The sequence below is a fragment of the Saccostrea echinata genome, unplaced genomic scaffold (genome assembly GCF_033153115.1).
Source record: "Saccostrea echinata isolate AGI-Se365-2 ecotype Australia unplaced genomic scaffold, CSIRO_AGI_Sech_v1 ptg000006l, whole genome shotgun sequence".
NCBI lineage: Eukaryota > Metazoa > Mollusca > Bivalvia > Ostreida > Ostreidae > Saccostrea > Saccostrea echinata.
Genome location: NW_026889755.1, coordinates 8,451,538 through 8,468,324, shown reverse-complemented (window position 1 = coordinate 8,468,324; position 16,787 = coordinate 8,451,538). Strand labels below are relative to the sequence as shown.

Sequence of the window (16,787 nt, the reverse complement as noted above, 5' to 3'; positions counted from 1 at the left end):
GTTCACATTGTACCTTAACCAAATTTTGGCCATAATATTGGTTCAAAGTAAAAGAAGGTAAAAATTAGGAAAGTCTATGCAATTTTTTTTCCACATCAATATCAGAAAAAAGGAGTTAAAATTCTTTAGAGTTACATAAAATTAGATCTTATATGATTATATGCAAAATCCTGTATATGTGTCTGATAATACATAAATTATATGTACGCATTTTAATATAAAAATGACAGTTATGTAGTACCTCCATATGCTAGACCTATAGATGGAATTAACACTCAAATCAAGTATTGAAAAAACTTACATCTAGGTAGATTTCCAAACAAGAGGCCCAAGGGCCTTAACGATCATCTGAGTACAACAATTTAGAGGATCCATAAACTGATAAACGAAGCTTTGTTGCCCAAAAGCAAGAGAAATAGTATGATTAGTATCAACGAAATAATTGGTCTAGTATCTATCTAACCCCCCCCCCCCCCCCCCCCATTTATCACTATTATCATGCACACTATTAACAAAATGACTTTTTTTCAACCCCATATTGGCCTCTCTTGGCCTTTAAAGAACATTTAAAAAGATAAGTTATTTTTGTCCCATTTTTATTCATCTATAATTTCCAAGTCATTAAAACTATGAAAGTACTTTTTGTATTATACAATATATATTCTTGCATAATTCTCTTATTCTATTAAGCTTTCAAAAACATTATTTACATTGATTAATTATCAAAAGAGAATGGCAAAGGGGAATAACTTTGCTCAGCAGAATACAAGTTAATTGAGCCCTGGCCAGGACCAGAACACTTGACTAAATGGTCAACGTCTTCAAAATTCTGGTAAAAATACCCTTGCATATTAAAACTTTTACTCTGTTTGCCTTGAACATCCCCAGAAGCATAGAAGATTTTCAAAGAAATGCATTTTCACAATAATATTATTAAATAAATAGAGCCCCAACCTTACACCAGATCATCTAAGCCATTGGCCATAAACTCACAATTCTGGAAGAAGCACCCTTGCTCATCATAACTATACACTTGTTTCTTTACTTTATAACTAGTAGTAGCAAAAATATTTTGAAAGAAATTATGCATTTTACTACATAATCAATAGAGCTCCCCCCCCCCCCAATCACCAGAACCCCTGACCCAGGGGCCATGAATTTCACAATTTTGGTAGAGAGCTAAATGCTTATTACAATCGTGCCAACAGTTTGACTGCTTGATGTCCAGGAGTAAAGAAGAAGATTTTTAAAGATTGCATTAATTTTAGTGGTTTTAGCCCCATCCCTCAGGCCCCAGGGGGGCAGGGACCATGAAATTCACAATTTTTGTTTCCCTCACCCATAGATGCTATATGCCAAATTTGGTTGAAATTGGTTAAGCGGTTTCAGAGAAGAAGCTAAAAATGTTCAAATGTTAATACAATGCACGACACACACCGCACAACGACGGACGAAAACAGATAGCAATAGGTCACCTGAGTGACTCAGGTGACCTAAAAATATAAGCACAAAACAAGACTCAAGTACTTAATTTATTATATTTTTTTGGCATAAACTTTTTTTTCCTTAAATCAATCCACACAAGAGAGAAATGAAATATCTCTAAATTCCATTAACTTTATATCAGTGTCCTGTTTGTGTGGGATTTTTATCTGCTATTACATCTGTACATATTCTGTATTGCTAATCTTGAAATGCTTAAAGACTGATATCATGGACTCTGCTCTCTCAAATTAGATAAACCACCAAGTCAAAAGCTTATAGGCTCAGTGTTACGGAACTAATAGTACAGAATCAAGTGATGACAAAAGGTCTAACAGTCTATTAATCCATCTGAATCTAAACAGATCTTTCTCCTTCTTCAGATCCTTTTCTTTCAAACAAAACCTTTTCAAAGTTGGTTATGATGTCATCAATAGGAAGTACTGAAATATAACAAAATTAATATTTCACCTGATTGTTGATGAATTAAATAACACATTACAAGAGCCTCATGGGCCACAGTGCTCACCTAAGTCACCTTGGTCCTACACATGTAGTGTTCTGGTTCTGAAGATTTTTTTTTTAAAAAATGTCCCTTTTTTCCCAATGAAAAATGACCCAATATTGTGGCCTCACCTTAGCCTAACTGTTAATAATTAAATTAACTTTAACCCCAATAACATGTCCTGCTGTCCTTCTGTCACACTTCGAACTTCATATGCTGATACATATAAATTATTAATGAGAGCTACTCAACTGCATGAACATTTTTTGACCTTGACCTCACTGTTCTTAAAATTTTCTTTAGTTCAGTTTTAAGAGCTATTTAAGATATTTTTTTCAAACCTTATATATGTGCTGATACATATTGATGGGATCTATTCAATGTCATTATCATTATTTTACTTGACCTTTTCTTTGACCTTGCAGACCTCACTTTCCTTAAATAAGTGAGTAGCTCAGTTTCAAATAAACTATTCAAGAGATTTTAATTAATCTTCATATGCTTATACATATTGATAAGAGCTATTCAGTTGCATGAACATTTTAAATCTTGACTTTTTTCAAATTTGTGTTAAGCTCAGTTTTAAAGAAATAATCATATTTTTATCAAACTTTATACACTGAACATTTTGAAGAGTGTTTTTGAACTGCAACAACAATTGTTGACCATGACTTTCCCTTTGACCTTGATATCACTTTTTTCTTAAATAAGCACATAATTCACTTTCAACAAAACTATTCAAAATACTTTTATGTAAGCTCTGATACATAATTTGTTGAGAATTCATCAACTTTGTTCATTTTTTTTTTTACCTTGACTGTCCCAATGACCTTTTCTTAACTTTTATTGTATATGTTTATAAAACTCAGTTTTACAAAAAAAAAAAATAAATAAAATAAAAAAAAAAAATTAAAAAAACCAAACAAACAAACAAACAAAAAACTATTAAAGATATCATCATCAAACTTCTTAACAAATTTTCATGTTGCATTACTAATATACTCTGGGTGGGGATTCATGTCCTATGGACAAATTTCTAGTTAGTAGTATATTCCCATGCAGATTTTTAATCCCATATTGTGGCTCCATCCTCTCAAAGGGGGTGTTAATTGAACATGAAACTACACTATGTCAGGGAACTTTCACACAAGTTTCAACTTTTCTGCCCAGTGGTTCTTGAGTAGAAGATTTTCAAATGACACCACCAAACTTTAACTTTTTCTTAATTATCTCCCCTTGGCCCTTCATTTGAATAAATTTAAATCCTCTCCATCCAATACAGTACTGCACTGTGATAAATTCGGTTGATTTCTGGACAAAAAATTTGAAAAGTTAAAAATTTGGAGATGACATACAACATTTATACATGACAGACAGATGCCAGACACTCTTTGATCAGAAAAATTCACTTGAGCCTTAGACTAAGGTGAGCTAAATTGTAAATAATTAATTATTAAGTAGATGTCTGTTTTAAACATATCAAAAAGTGTTAATCTAAATATAACACCTACTAGATTATGTACAACCTAAAATTTATATTTTCTGCAGGATAAATTAAAAAAAATCTCAATGTAAAAATTTGCAAGTACCCATTACATTTTCTTACCCCCCCCCCCCCCTCGGTAAATCTGCCAATGTAATAAATAATTTAAATTCTAACCATTATTGTCCTTTTTACCTCTGTGTCATCCATAATTCTTTGAGTGGAAAATCTTTTTCTTTCTTTACAACACTGATTTCTTTCTTTAAAACCTGCCTCTAAAAATCAAGACTCTGTTGCTCCTAAAATTAAATGTGCAAATAATTCAAAAACTATAGCATAATTTCTTTTTCTCATGGTGACTGATAATTGAACAAAAAAGTAGAATTTCTCATATTTAGAATTTGTCAATTGACTCTTTTAATGGCAGTGGCTGGAAAAACAGAAGTGATTTTTTTTTTGTTCAAAAGGTCATTGAGCAGTGTTTTTGGCATGATTGGGACATATCTGAAACTACACTACCTGAGGATGCTTCCATATTTCTTTCATTTATCATGGCTTTAGAAGATTTTCATAGATTTTTTCCCCTATAAGTGGGTACTTTCCTTAAGGCCCCACTCTACCCCCAGGAGTCATGACTTGAACAAATCTGAATCTATACTACCTAAGGATGCTTCCATATAAATATCACCAATCATTGCTTTGCTGATCTTGAAAAGAATTTTTTTAAAAAGATTTTTCCTATGTATAATCTTTTGTAAATATTTGATCATCCATTGTTGCCCCGCCCTAACCCCTGGGGCCATGATTTAAACAAATTTGAATCAACACTACCTGAAGATCTTTCCACACAGGTTTCATCTTTCCTGGCCCAGTGGTTCTTGAGAAGTTTTTAAAAGATGCCATTAATTTTTCACTCATTTGTAATTACCTCCCTTTAGAAGAAGGCATGGCCCTTCATTTGAACAAACTTGATTCCCCTTTACCCATGGATACTTTATGGCAAGTTTGGTTGAAATTGGCCCAGTAGTTCTTGAAAAGAAGTCAAAAATGTGAAAAGTTTACAGACAGACAAAATGTTCATTTGGCTCAGGTGAGCTAAAACCAAATCCAACACACGAGTGTTGCCTAATTGTGTTTAGTGATTTGTGCAGTTAACTGGTAGCTAATTGAATACACCGTGTAAAATGTAAAAATTAACAATAACATAGCTCTTGCTCATGTTAACAAACATAGGCTCATGTTAACAAACATAGGGTCGCCTGCTTGGCACAGTGGTTAAAGCATTTGCTTTAGAATCGCGGAGTAAGGAGTTGATCCTTACATCACGGGTTCGAATCCCACTGCGGGAGGTGGAGACCGGTCTTTCGGATGAGACCGTATAAAACCTGTGTTGCAGTAGGTGCTGGCATGAAAAAGATCCCTCACTGCTCAATGACTCTGAGTGCCGAGTATAGGTCCATATGAGTGAAAAATTCTCGAGAGGGACGTTAAACAACAAACACACAAACATAGGTGTTTGGTGCCATATTAAGAGAAATGTTTTGGTCCAATCAGATAACTACATAAAATCAGCAAATCAAGACAAGTCATCAATAGTCAGATTTTCAACTGACAGTAAGACTCAATGTAAATGATTTACTGCAGAGAAAATTCAAGCTAAAACTTTAAAATACGAGCATATACTGATAGTAAAGATATATTTGTTAGTAAAGATATATCATATAATTTATTGCCACTTTACCTATATATGGAACATAAAATCACCATGTAATCTCCATCCCCTATACAAAGGTACAGAGATAATTCGAACTAGTTTCTTCGGAAGCTGTAGTTCAATTACAATATGCTGACAGCTGATTTCTGAGACATTTCCTTTATCGAATGAATGTAAATCACTTACTTGTACAATAATATCACAAAATCATCTTTACTTACCGGCATACTGCCTGACTTTCACTGGCACTGCCGCACCGTTGATATTAGCACATGGCCTTGAGTCACGTGATTGTCTTCGGCAGACAAACGTTTCCTTTGTCAAGCGTCCAAATAATAATCTTTCTCGAAATTGGTGAATGTCAAGATTATAATTGTGCTGTGCATCAGAATCATACAAACGTTTGATTTTGTCAAGCGTCTAAATAATAATAATGTTGCATCTTTTCTGGTCGAGATTATTATTGTTGAACATTATAATTATTGTATGATCGATGTGGAATATAATTGTTATAATTTTGAGGCGAAATAAAAATAATGTGTACACATGGACAGACAAGATTATAATTATTAAGAAAGAATAATTATTATAATTTTGAGGCGAAATAAAAATAATGTGTGTAGACATCGACTGACAAGATTATAATTTGGAGGTGTATAAAAATAATGTCTCCGTACTAACTGAAAAGATTATAACTGTAAAGTGAGAATAATTATTATAATGTTGGGGCAGAATAAAAATAATGTGTACACGTTTGGCAGACAAGATTATAATTGTTGCAGGAAAATAATAATGTTGTAAAGAAAAACCAAGATTTTTATTTTTGTATGAGATAATTATTTTTGGTATACTTATATAGGAAAAAATAATAATAATGTGGGGGTACCCTACGGCTTTCCATAGTTATGATATATAATTTTTTTCTTCCACAATATTTATTTTCAGGTCTTTGATGACATTCTAAGAGCCACTACACAGGAAGGTGATAGATGTTGGGCTTTTGTTTTTGTTTGTTTGTTTGTTGTTGTTTTTTTGCCTTTTTTTTTAATAAATATTTTTTTATTACCCCAGTACATATATGTGTGTCCTTATAGCCAAGGTTGGGGAGCCTTGGAATCTATAAGTTAATTTAACATAGTATTTTTTTTTTACAAATACCTTAATGTAACATGAGGTTATTTTTATTTTTTACATACATTCATCTTTCATACTCCATTCATTCAGTTGCATGCATATACATATATCATTGTCTGATAATACTTCAGATAAACAACAGTAAAGAATTCATTGTTTTGTAACAACTAATGTTGTAGGAGAAATAGACTTAAGTATCAGTATTATTATCTATGGAAAGCCATGCCCATCTACTATTAAATTTTTCTAATTCACAATTTTTTGTATAAATGAATTTTCCACATTTATAATAATATAATATTTCAGATTTAATTCCCATTAGGGATGGTAGTTCTTTTTTACTCCTTTTTCTATAAATATGTCTTTTTGCTATACATATTATTACATTAAAAATGTTGAAATATTTGTAAAAACTACCAAGTAAAACATCAGTTTTGTTCAATGTGATATCTAAATGAAATTCTTCTTTTATCCATATTAATATATTATCCCATATTTCACTTACATAAATGCATTCCCAAAATAATTGGCCTAAAGTTTCTACATTACATTTACAAAATGTACAAAGTTCGGAGTCTGCAATTCCAATTTTATATAGAAATGTGTTAGTTGCAAGAATTCTATGTACAATTCTATAATGAAACCACCTCAACTGGACATCTTCAGTTATTTTAAAAAACAAAATATTTTGCTTTTTCCACCAAATATCATTTACATTCAAGTCAAGTTCATTTTCCCATTTGAATTCCCATTTTGGCTTTTTCCATTTCTGGTCAGTAAAGATATCATAAAAATCTCTTGAACCTTGCATATGTTTCTTAATTTTTTGTAAAAATTCTGGATAATAAGGTCTATTTTGAACAATATATTCTTTGTTATAATCTAAATGTAACCTTTTTATGCATTCTATTATTCCTAAAAACTGTGTAAAAGGAGGTTTTAAATCGTATTGTTGATAAAAATGTTCATAGTTTATCATTGTACCGTCACTATTAAAAAAATCTAATAAACGCTGCACACCATTGACAAACCATTGTTTGTAGTAAACATGTTTGTTATTAATACATATAGCATCATGGAGTTTTATAATTCCATATATAATCATAAAAAATTGTTTCAATTTCCTTTATCTTTTCCCTGGGAGGATCTGGAAGACTAATCAGTATATGTGTAATCTTTGGAAGAATCAAAGTTTTAATTACAGTAATACGCCCTGCTGTAGATAACATTCTTCTAGACCATGACTTAATTAGTGATTGCATTTCATTAATTTTTGGATTAAAATTCAACTCGTACATATCTTTATTATCCAAATTCACACAGTATGTAATACCTAAAACTGTAAATGGGTCTTGGGACCATTGAAGATTTTCAATATCTGTAAGAAATTCATTTGATTCATTTGATAAGGATCCTATTTTCACACATTTAGTTTTTTCATAATTTGGCTTTAACCCTGATTATTTTGCTTACTCATCTACTAGTGACAATGCTGACTTTAGTGAATCCTTGGTACCTTTTAATAATAACACAGTGTCATCTGCATATTGCAATAATTTATATTCTTTATCATTTACAACTATTCCTTTGATTGATACACTATTTCTTATCATTATGCCCATTTCTCTGCACAAAGAAGAAAAAGATATGGAGAAATAGGGTCACCCTGTCCGCATCCCCTGCCAATGTTAAAGAATTCTGAGAAAAAGCCATTTTGAATAACACATAATTTTGCCTCTTTAAATAAGGTTCTTACAGCATTCTGAAATTTTTCACCAAAATTAAAGAAGGTTAAAACTTTGAAAATAAATTTCCATGAGAATGAGTCAAATGCCTTTTCGAAATCAAGTAAGCTTTTGTTGGTTTTGACGCTCTACCCAATACGCTGGTGTTTTAGAGAACGTACATCTCGAACATGCCCATCTACAGCATGAGTTGCCGACAGAGCGCGGCTAGGATAAGACTGTCCGTAAAGTGAACTTTAGTGACTTCTCCGATCTACCGATCTACCTAGAAATGACGTCATAATAGCATATGGCGTTAAATCACTGCATACGCTCACACTTTACACAAACTACACAAAAAGGTGCACTAAGGATCACCAATAGATGGCAATTCATCAAAATTTGCATTTTCTTTAAACATGTTTTCAATTTCTTTTCCTCTCTCATGGACTGGGCTAACCTAGTAGCAGTATGTGATGCATCTAACAACGTTTTATTTCTACTTGATTGATTTGTAGAGCTTTCTGTAGCCCATCCAACATGGTTCATAAGATCATGAAAATTATGTGCAGCATTGGAAAAACACATATGTACAGCACACCCTCCTCTTAAACTATGTTTCGTCTCACCTTTATAGATGTCTAGAGTAATCAAATAACCTTTTAGTCTTTCATATATAGAGGAGTAAGACACTGGATCATTAATAACCCTTCCTGATTCGGTCACCATTCTAAAAAGATATCCTGAAAACATATCTATCCCTAATTGTTTTGCCTCTTCAAATTATATTTCAAGCTCTAACTGGACAAATAATTTCATTTGGGCAGCGTTTTAATACAAATGTATTTGTCTTTCCATTACCCCTAAGAGTTTACCCAAATGTATGAATCGAGTCGCCCGCGTGGCGCAGTGGTTAGAACGTCTGCTCTAGAGTCGCATAGTAAGGAGTTGATCCTTACGTCGCGGGTTCGAATCCCACTATGGGACGTGGAGACCGGTCCCTCGGATGAAACCGTGAAAACCGAGGTCCCGTGTCGCAATATGCTGGTACGGAAAAGATCCCTTAATGATATCTGAACCCCCCCCCCCCCCAACTACACCAACGATGCTAAATTTACAGATCCCTGATGCTTGAGGGCTTGTCTAGACTATTCTTAAGAAACACTCGACTCTTCGTGCTGTTTTTTTTTCTAGCTACATTTGCTAACTCATCCAATAATAATAAAATCATCGCTTCATTTGGCGATTTCTGGAGGGCAAGTTCCCGTACCTTCTCTTTGAGGCTGTCTACACTTTCTATAGCTTTTTCAAGGTTAGCAATTCTAAAGAGAATCTCATCTGCTGGAGTCTTTGTTTTACTAGTTTTCTTTTCAGTCTCCTGCTGATTAGTTGCTGTAGAAGCCGTCTGGTTATCACCTTCATTTTCAACTCTTTCTGATTGCAAAAAATAGTCACCGGAAATAAGACTTTTAACATAATATCAGAAACCGTATCATTTCTGAAATAATAGAAATATAAAACCCAATGGGTAACCTTCATTTCTCCGGAATGCAAATTACCCATAATACAACACGTTATGAACAGTCGACCTCGTAGTATGAAAAAATGCCTACCGTCGTCTCATTTAGGCTCCCCTGGTAGCCCCATATCATTAGCATACACAATTGCATGGTGTAGGAGACAGCCGAGATTGTTTAGCACTTTTCCTGCCATCTCTAAACAATCAGCGGCTCTCCCCCTGTGATTTGCTGGAACTGTGTTATTAGTTCTCCAGTGTCCAGGTCTTCTGACCTTGCTTCTGTGGCCATCCTAGCCGCGGAACCTCATACCTCATTAAGTCTTGTTCTCTTTATCAATGGGAGAATAATCTTCCCCTTCAAAGAATGTTTCGTTTTCAGCGTCGTAACAGCGTGTGGTATCTGAAATAATATGAATACAACTTTTACAACTTCACGTCTGAACTTTATAATTCAGTTTTTTATACACAAGCAACAAACCCGCCTCACGGAACACACTTTTGTTTTCCAAACTTATTATTACATAATTATTCATTTATCGTCTATACAACCCCGCATCAAGGGAATACAAAATCATAATTCTGTTAAAATTGCATGTTTTCTCTAATCCTACCTCATGGGACACTTGAACAACTCATGTTCTGTCATAACATATTCTCCCCTAGTCCGAAATATATGACGTTTTCCTGGCTTTTTTATGATTTTGATATTTTACGTGCCCGGAAAACGTCAGAACCGGCGCCATTACGAAAACTGGAATTTTTGCCTTCTCCAACCAGAGTTTATTTTCGATACTTGCAAACCGAAATAAATGCCGAACTCACAATTTATCGATAGCACAATGCTTCTAGTACTCACCAATATCGATGAAAAGAAAACATCACTCCGCATTTCGATACAGTACTTGCAACATTTTAAAATGCACGAAATGAAAACAAGTCTCGATATATGTTTTCATCGGATTGTATATTTTATAAACGAACCATAAAAACGATGTTGGTGAGTACTAAAAGTATTGTACTATCGATGAGTTGTGAGTTTGACATTTAGTTCGGTTCGCAAGTATCGCAAATCAACCCGAGAATGCCGCCTCCCGTTGGAGGCGGCGAATTCCCGAGAATACAAACAATTTCAAATCTTTTCAACTCATGAAAAGTTGGATATCTCAAATCTATATTCAAAAACTCTAATTAATTGAACACATGTTCAAAATCTTCATAAACCATGATATTTATCTTCCTTGGCGTTCTTCTTTCTCTTCTTTATTTTCTTTGCAATCGAACGTATCTCTAAAGGCAATGATCAAATTACAGAATCTCTCCGCTAGGGGTCACTCAGGATGGAAACATGGCGGCAGTAAGCATGTGTTTGGGATGATAGTGGCAGTATGCATGGGAATTTTGCAAATATTTTACATTGTGCTTTATTAGCAACAACGTAATGTAAGTATGCGTTTGAAAATAAAAGATGGATTCGATGAAAAAAGTTTTCTCACCCATAATTAAAATGATGTTTGTAAGGATTAGTGCAACAATGTGTATTGATGTACATAGTATTGATGCTTCATACGGGTATAATAAATAAACTGTATAGCACAATGTATATGCATATTCATGTGTATTATATCGATATAATTCATTTGTAGGCTGAGGGAAGATCGATGTAGGATACCGATCCTACAATGTCGTTGGAAACTACTAAACGGACCTGAGGATTTTAGGAAAAATCTTAGAATGTCCCGGAGACTTTTGGGGGGTAATTCTAAGATACGTTGAAGACATGCCTAGCTTAAAGGTGGATTTACATCATGGGGGAAGAGAACCACTCACAGTAGAGAAACAACTACTTATAACACTTTGGTATCTCGGCTCACAGGACACAGTTGACAGAATTGCAGATAGATTTGGTGTTTCTGAGTCAACTGTTCTGAAGATGCGAATGTAAATGGAACACTTGAGCACTTGGTGCAAAAAGTTTTTAAGTGACCAGATCAAAATGAAATATCTAACTATTTTGAAAGGAAGAATGGTTTTCCTGGAATTATTGGATGTCTTGATGGGACCCACATTCCAATTTGTGCCCCTAAAGAAAGTACCGTTTCTTACGTAAATCGCAAAGGATTTCACAGTTTCCAATTACAAGGTGTTTGTATAGAAAACATGACCTTTACGCATTGCTTTGTTGGCTTTCCAGGAATCTGCCATGATGCCAGAATACTGCGAAACTCTGCTCTTTGGGACACTGGTTTAACTAAATGTGGTCAAGGCCATATTGTTGCAGATGGAGCCTATCCCTTTCAAAGATGGTTACTGACTCCCTATAGAGACAATGGTCACTTAATTCCGGATGAAAAACACTTCAATCGTTTACCTGCTAACAGGGTTACAATTGAAAGATCCTTTGGTCTGTTAAAAGGAAGATTTAAGAGGCTGCAGTATTTAGTCACTGCTGAAGTGGAAACTGCATTGAAAATTGTTATTGCATGCTGTGTATTTCACAACATTTGTATTCTGAATTCCGATTCAATTGAAGAATTCATGAAGTTATCTGTTATTGCAAAACTCGATTTTGTTTGTACAGAGAAATGCAAATCAAAACGAAGGGGTTGTAAAACGTGCTTTAATTACTCGCAATATACCACGGTAAAAGTATGACCTTCAATACTGCTTCTTGTTGAAGCATGCAAATCTTTATGACAATAAATTCAATGTATTCATTTTAAGTTGTTGGATTTCTTCAAATAATAAAAAGCACCAATAATTAATTCAACTTTAATTTTTCAAAACAAAAAATCAACAAGTTTGACATTTCGAACAAGCATCGTATGCCAAGAAGCAGCCGCAATTTACAGCTTTCTAATGACATAATATTAAACAACGTATTTGTGTCAAAACCAGTACACGTCTTATTAAGAAGATTTGATGTTTCGTTGGGCGGAAAACAATATCAAGGACCTGAGACATTGCAATTAAAATAATGATATATTATATGTGGTAGTCGCCACATCTTTTTAACCATCATTTTACCATCTATGAATGTGATTCTTCGTAAATGGTTTGCATTTCAGAATATGAAATAATTTGAAACAAAATGTAACCATGAAGGGAGGAAAAACTATTTTTTTTAAAAACGCTGTTAATTTATATAATTTTTGAAATCTGAAATTCACTTAGTGTTATCTCAAGATATGGTTTGCTTCTTAAGCTATATGATATAACATTTATCTATAATGTGTGTTGACGTTCAATGCTAAAGCCAAAAATTGATTTATCTCATTCAATACTTGGTTCAGGTGTATCATGAATTGACTCTAGATCAGCATTCTTTGCAGGAACTGCGTTAAACACAATGTAAATCCAGTGTGTTTTGGCTTATAGAGAGCTACAATTTAATTTATAGTATCAGTGTACTAGAAAGGATTTTCTATCTTTTCCTTCTTGATACATAATTCCCAACACATTTAAGATGTTCTGAATTTCAAATAAGAAGACGAAGGACATTTCTTTGAATGGCGTATCTATCAAATTTTAGTTTTATAGTTTTAATTTCAGTTTTTATGCAAGCAGCAAGCGATAAAAATTTTGCGCATTACTCTAAGGTCGACCTGTATAAAAACCCAAATTCCTATCAGTCATATTCCTACACTGGAGGAATTAGTCTCTCTAAATGTGGAGTTTTATGTGCAGCGGATCAGTGCTGTATGGAGTTACTCTACAATCATTACAACAGACAATGTGTACAATTATACTTCTCTCCCGAGGGAGGTAAAGGGCACCTGTCTCTTCTCCAGGTAAATTCAGGGTTTGGGCACTACCGTAAAAGTAAGTACATATTGCGTATATATATGTATGTATATAAAATATTCTATCATTATTCATTAATTCTACTGATTTTATGATTCATGTGTTATTGACAATTTCATATTTTTTTGTCTGTTAACTGATCATGTTAGGTCCTAATGAGTCATCTGACAAATTAATCATTAGCACTTACATTACGCCACGACCTTCACACGCTAGCACCCAAAATTGGACTTGAAAAGGTTTTGATGTATCTATTGTTTTAAGCGTACACAATAAGGTGGATTTCTTAAAGTTTTGAATAAAATAGAGATATATTTTGTTTAGTTCCAGAGGCGGGAGTGTAACTGTTGATCATGAAATTTTTGTGATACCTGTGCAATCCATTTCACTTTGAATTCAGAGCCTTATTTTTGTGTTTTCAATGTTCTTTTAACATTGGGGTCCTTCGGATGAGACCTTAAAAACCGAGGCCCCGTGTCACGGCAGGCGTTGGCACGATAAAGATCCCACACTGCTCAATGGCCCTGAGTGCCGAGTAAAGGTCAAAATTTGAAGCCCTTCACTGGTATATGGTGACGTCTCTATATGAGTGAAAAATTCTCGAATGGGACGTAAAACAATATACAATCAATCTTTTAACATTGCAATCACTCACATTGTCTTTTTGAACAAAAGTTTTGCCTACCAGTGCATGTGGGACTATATTTGGCATTTAAAAAAAATACAATTTTCCCCTGAATTTTTTGTTGTTTAAAATCTTTAATACGTTTGATTTCCATTAGTGAACTCTTCAAAATTAGAGGCGCGTTTGGTCGCCTGACTGGGACGGCATGGCGTTGCGGATAATACAAAACATGTCAATCTCAATCCAATTTTAAATGTTAAATGTATTTGTCATTCCAATTAAAGAATAAAAGAACTAAAAGACATATGTAAGAGAGCGAGAACCCTAAATTTATCATCCGAGGCATGTGTTTTGTATTAGATGTACCATACCATAAATAGATACATAAGATCAACAATAGATATAAATTGATATCGGTGTCATTCCTACTCTTGATGTATATAAAGTCCACAACAATAAAATATTTCATTTGCATTTTGTTAGGATTTGTTCATCGACATTCAACATATTGTTTACATGTTTATGTTACGTTTGTCCCAGAAATCCCTCGAGATTTGTACATTTTCCGACTTTTTTTTTTTTTTTTTTTACAAAAGAGCGCATTAAGAAGTATAACTCTTCCATAGTGGAAATAGAACGTATTATACATATATACGAGAAAATAAATTTTTCATTAGAAAAAAGGCTCGAGGAGAACGCGAAAATAAAGCCCTTGCATATAAAATCCTAGTTTTTATTGACTGCAGTTTTATAAAAACTAGGATACATCAAACTCCACAGCTAAATTATCTCATGTTATTCCCCAAAAACGTGTACTGTAAACCTCTTTAATTTCACGTGTTTAATATTTCAGGATTTTTTATGTTGGTACATTTCATGGGTTTTAATGTCACGGTCACCGAATTTCTTTTTACTATACATTTGCAATTTTGTTAATTCCTAAGTAAAGAAAGTTGTGATGAGTTATTTCAGTAAAGACTTCCAATACCTAACTTTAACCCGGCATGGTTATTTAATTCAGATTTCCTAATGATTTTCAATTATTTACTATTTTACTTTTACAAAAATAAAAAAAAAAAGTCTATTGGTAATTGAATACTACATATGTAAATTGAATGGTCAACAATTTTTCACGATGGCTTAATTCTTGCGGAAAATACTCTGATCGCGAACATAGTGAAATTAGAAACATCGCAATGTATTCCACTTGTACAATATATCATCGTAGATACAGATATATTTTTATGATATATCTATACTTATAAATTAATAAATTTTGCAAATAAACTCCGAAACGGGTGCACCAGAGTTCTTACTTACTCCTCTAACAATACACTATATACAAGATGATGTCCGTAAACTATATTTAGATTTCACTCGCATATTAAGTGTCGCACATTAAATAAAAAGTCTACTTTTATTTTCTATAAACAGCCATGAAATAGCAAAAACGTGAGTACGGTGGCGTTTCCGGTTGGCGGATCTAAGTTACTGGCAGTTTTTAATGAAACTGACAACAAGCAATCGTTTATTTATTTCATAAAACGTCATCACTTTATTATTCTATCAAAACTTGATTTCAATGATATAAAAAAAATAAGTTGTGATAACCGATTAAAAAGGGAAATGTGCAAATTATTTTCGTCATTCACCGATCTTAATATTGACGGAAGTTTCTAGAACATCATATAGCATCGAGCCCGATGTTAAAAAGAAAAACGAGGCGATTGTAGCTGCATGAACATAAAAAAAAAAGCTTTTGTGTGAATGGTCATTGAAATAATGGTAAATCATTGATAACACTATAAGTTGTGAATATATTTATACATCGAAAAACTATTACATATATGTAGTAGGTTTTTCTAATAAATTTATCGGTAAAATTCTTAAATTTATCGGTAAAATTTGTATTTTCCTTACTGAGAGCATCGTGGCAACGAACCCGAAGTACAATTTGTACTTCGTAATAAACTTGCTTACATGAAAAGAGAAAATTAATGAATAATGTAAGGTATTGTTCAAATATAAATAACGCTGTAAAATTTTGTGCTTTAATCAATACATTTCAGTTTTTTTTTTTCCTGAATAGTCTTTTGTATCAAATACTCGGCCTATTCATAGGGCGTTAAACAGCTAATTTTTACACAGGTACTCGGGTTTTGGTATATAAATATGTATGTACCGGGTAACTTATTGATAAGTACCTGTGAACACCCCCCCCCCCCCAAAAAAAAAAAATAATCAATTTTTCAATAAAATGTGCATATTCACTACTTTTATCCTTGGCGGAAATGAAATAAGAGCATCTGAAGTACAATATCCATAACATTGTATAACAGGTTTCACAATAAATGTCAATTAAATGATATTGTTATTTTTCAAGATTTTACAAAAAGGGAGTGGGATGGGGATGGGAGTGGAGACGTACATTTACTTCCTGTGGGATTTTGAACAAAGTATTCCTTCTATAAGCCTGTAGGTCGCCAGTAGAAACTACAATATATTTTCTGTCGGTAGTGGTTTAAATTCAATTCCCCGCGCTTGCGCGGGATTTCATCTAGTGAAATATTATGTGGATACAAATACAGTATTTCTTGATATGAAAAAAACCTGGTCAGAACTGAGCAAAATTCTCATAGTGCATTTCAAATAGTCTTTCATTATGGAAAGAAGAAGAAAAAAAAAAAAAAAAAATGAATTGTACTATGATGTGAGATAATGGGTATTAGATCTACGGAATCATCAGCTTAATGCACATTTCTTTACAAGTGTTATATTTTCTAAACCTTTTTCAGAATAA

At 33.3% G+C, this 16,787-nt stretch overlaps 1 long non-coding RNA gene and 1 pseudogene across 1 annotated transcript; both read right to left on the bottom strand.

Moving 5' to 3' along the window:
* Nucleotides 1-1,573: 1,573 nt before the first annotated feature.
* LOC133180497 (uncharacterized) lies at nucleotides 1,574-5,466 on the bottom strand. Its single transcript, XR_009720337.1, has 3 exons — nucleotides 5,406-5,466; nucleotides 3,666-3,769; nucleotides 1,574-1,925 (listed from the first exon to the last, which is right to left on the bottom strand). It is a non-coding gene; the product is annotated as an uncharacterized LOC133180497 (long non-coding RNA).
* Nucleotides 5,467-9,136: 3,670 nt separating this feature from the next.
* LOC133180496 (uncharacterized) lies at nucleotides 9,137-9,955 on the bottom strand (annotated as a pseudogene).
* Nucleotides 9,956-16,787: the final 6,832 nt, after the last annotated feature.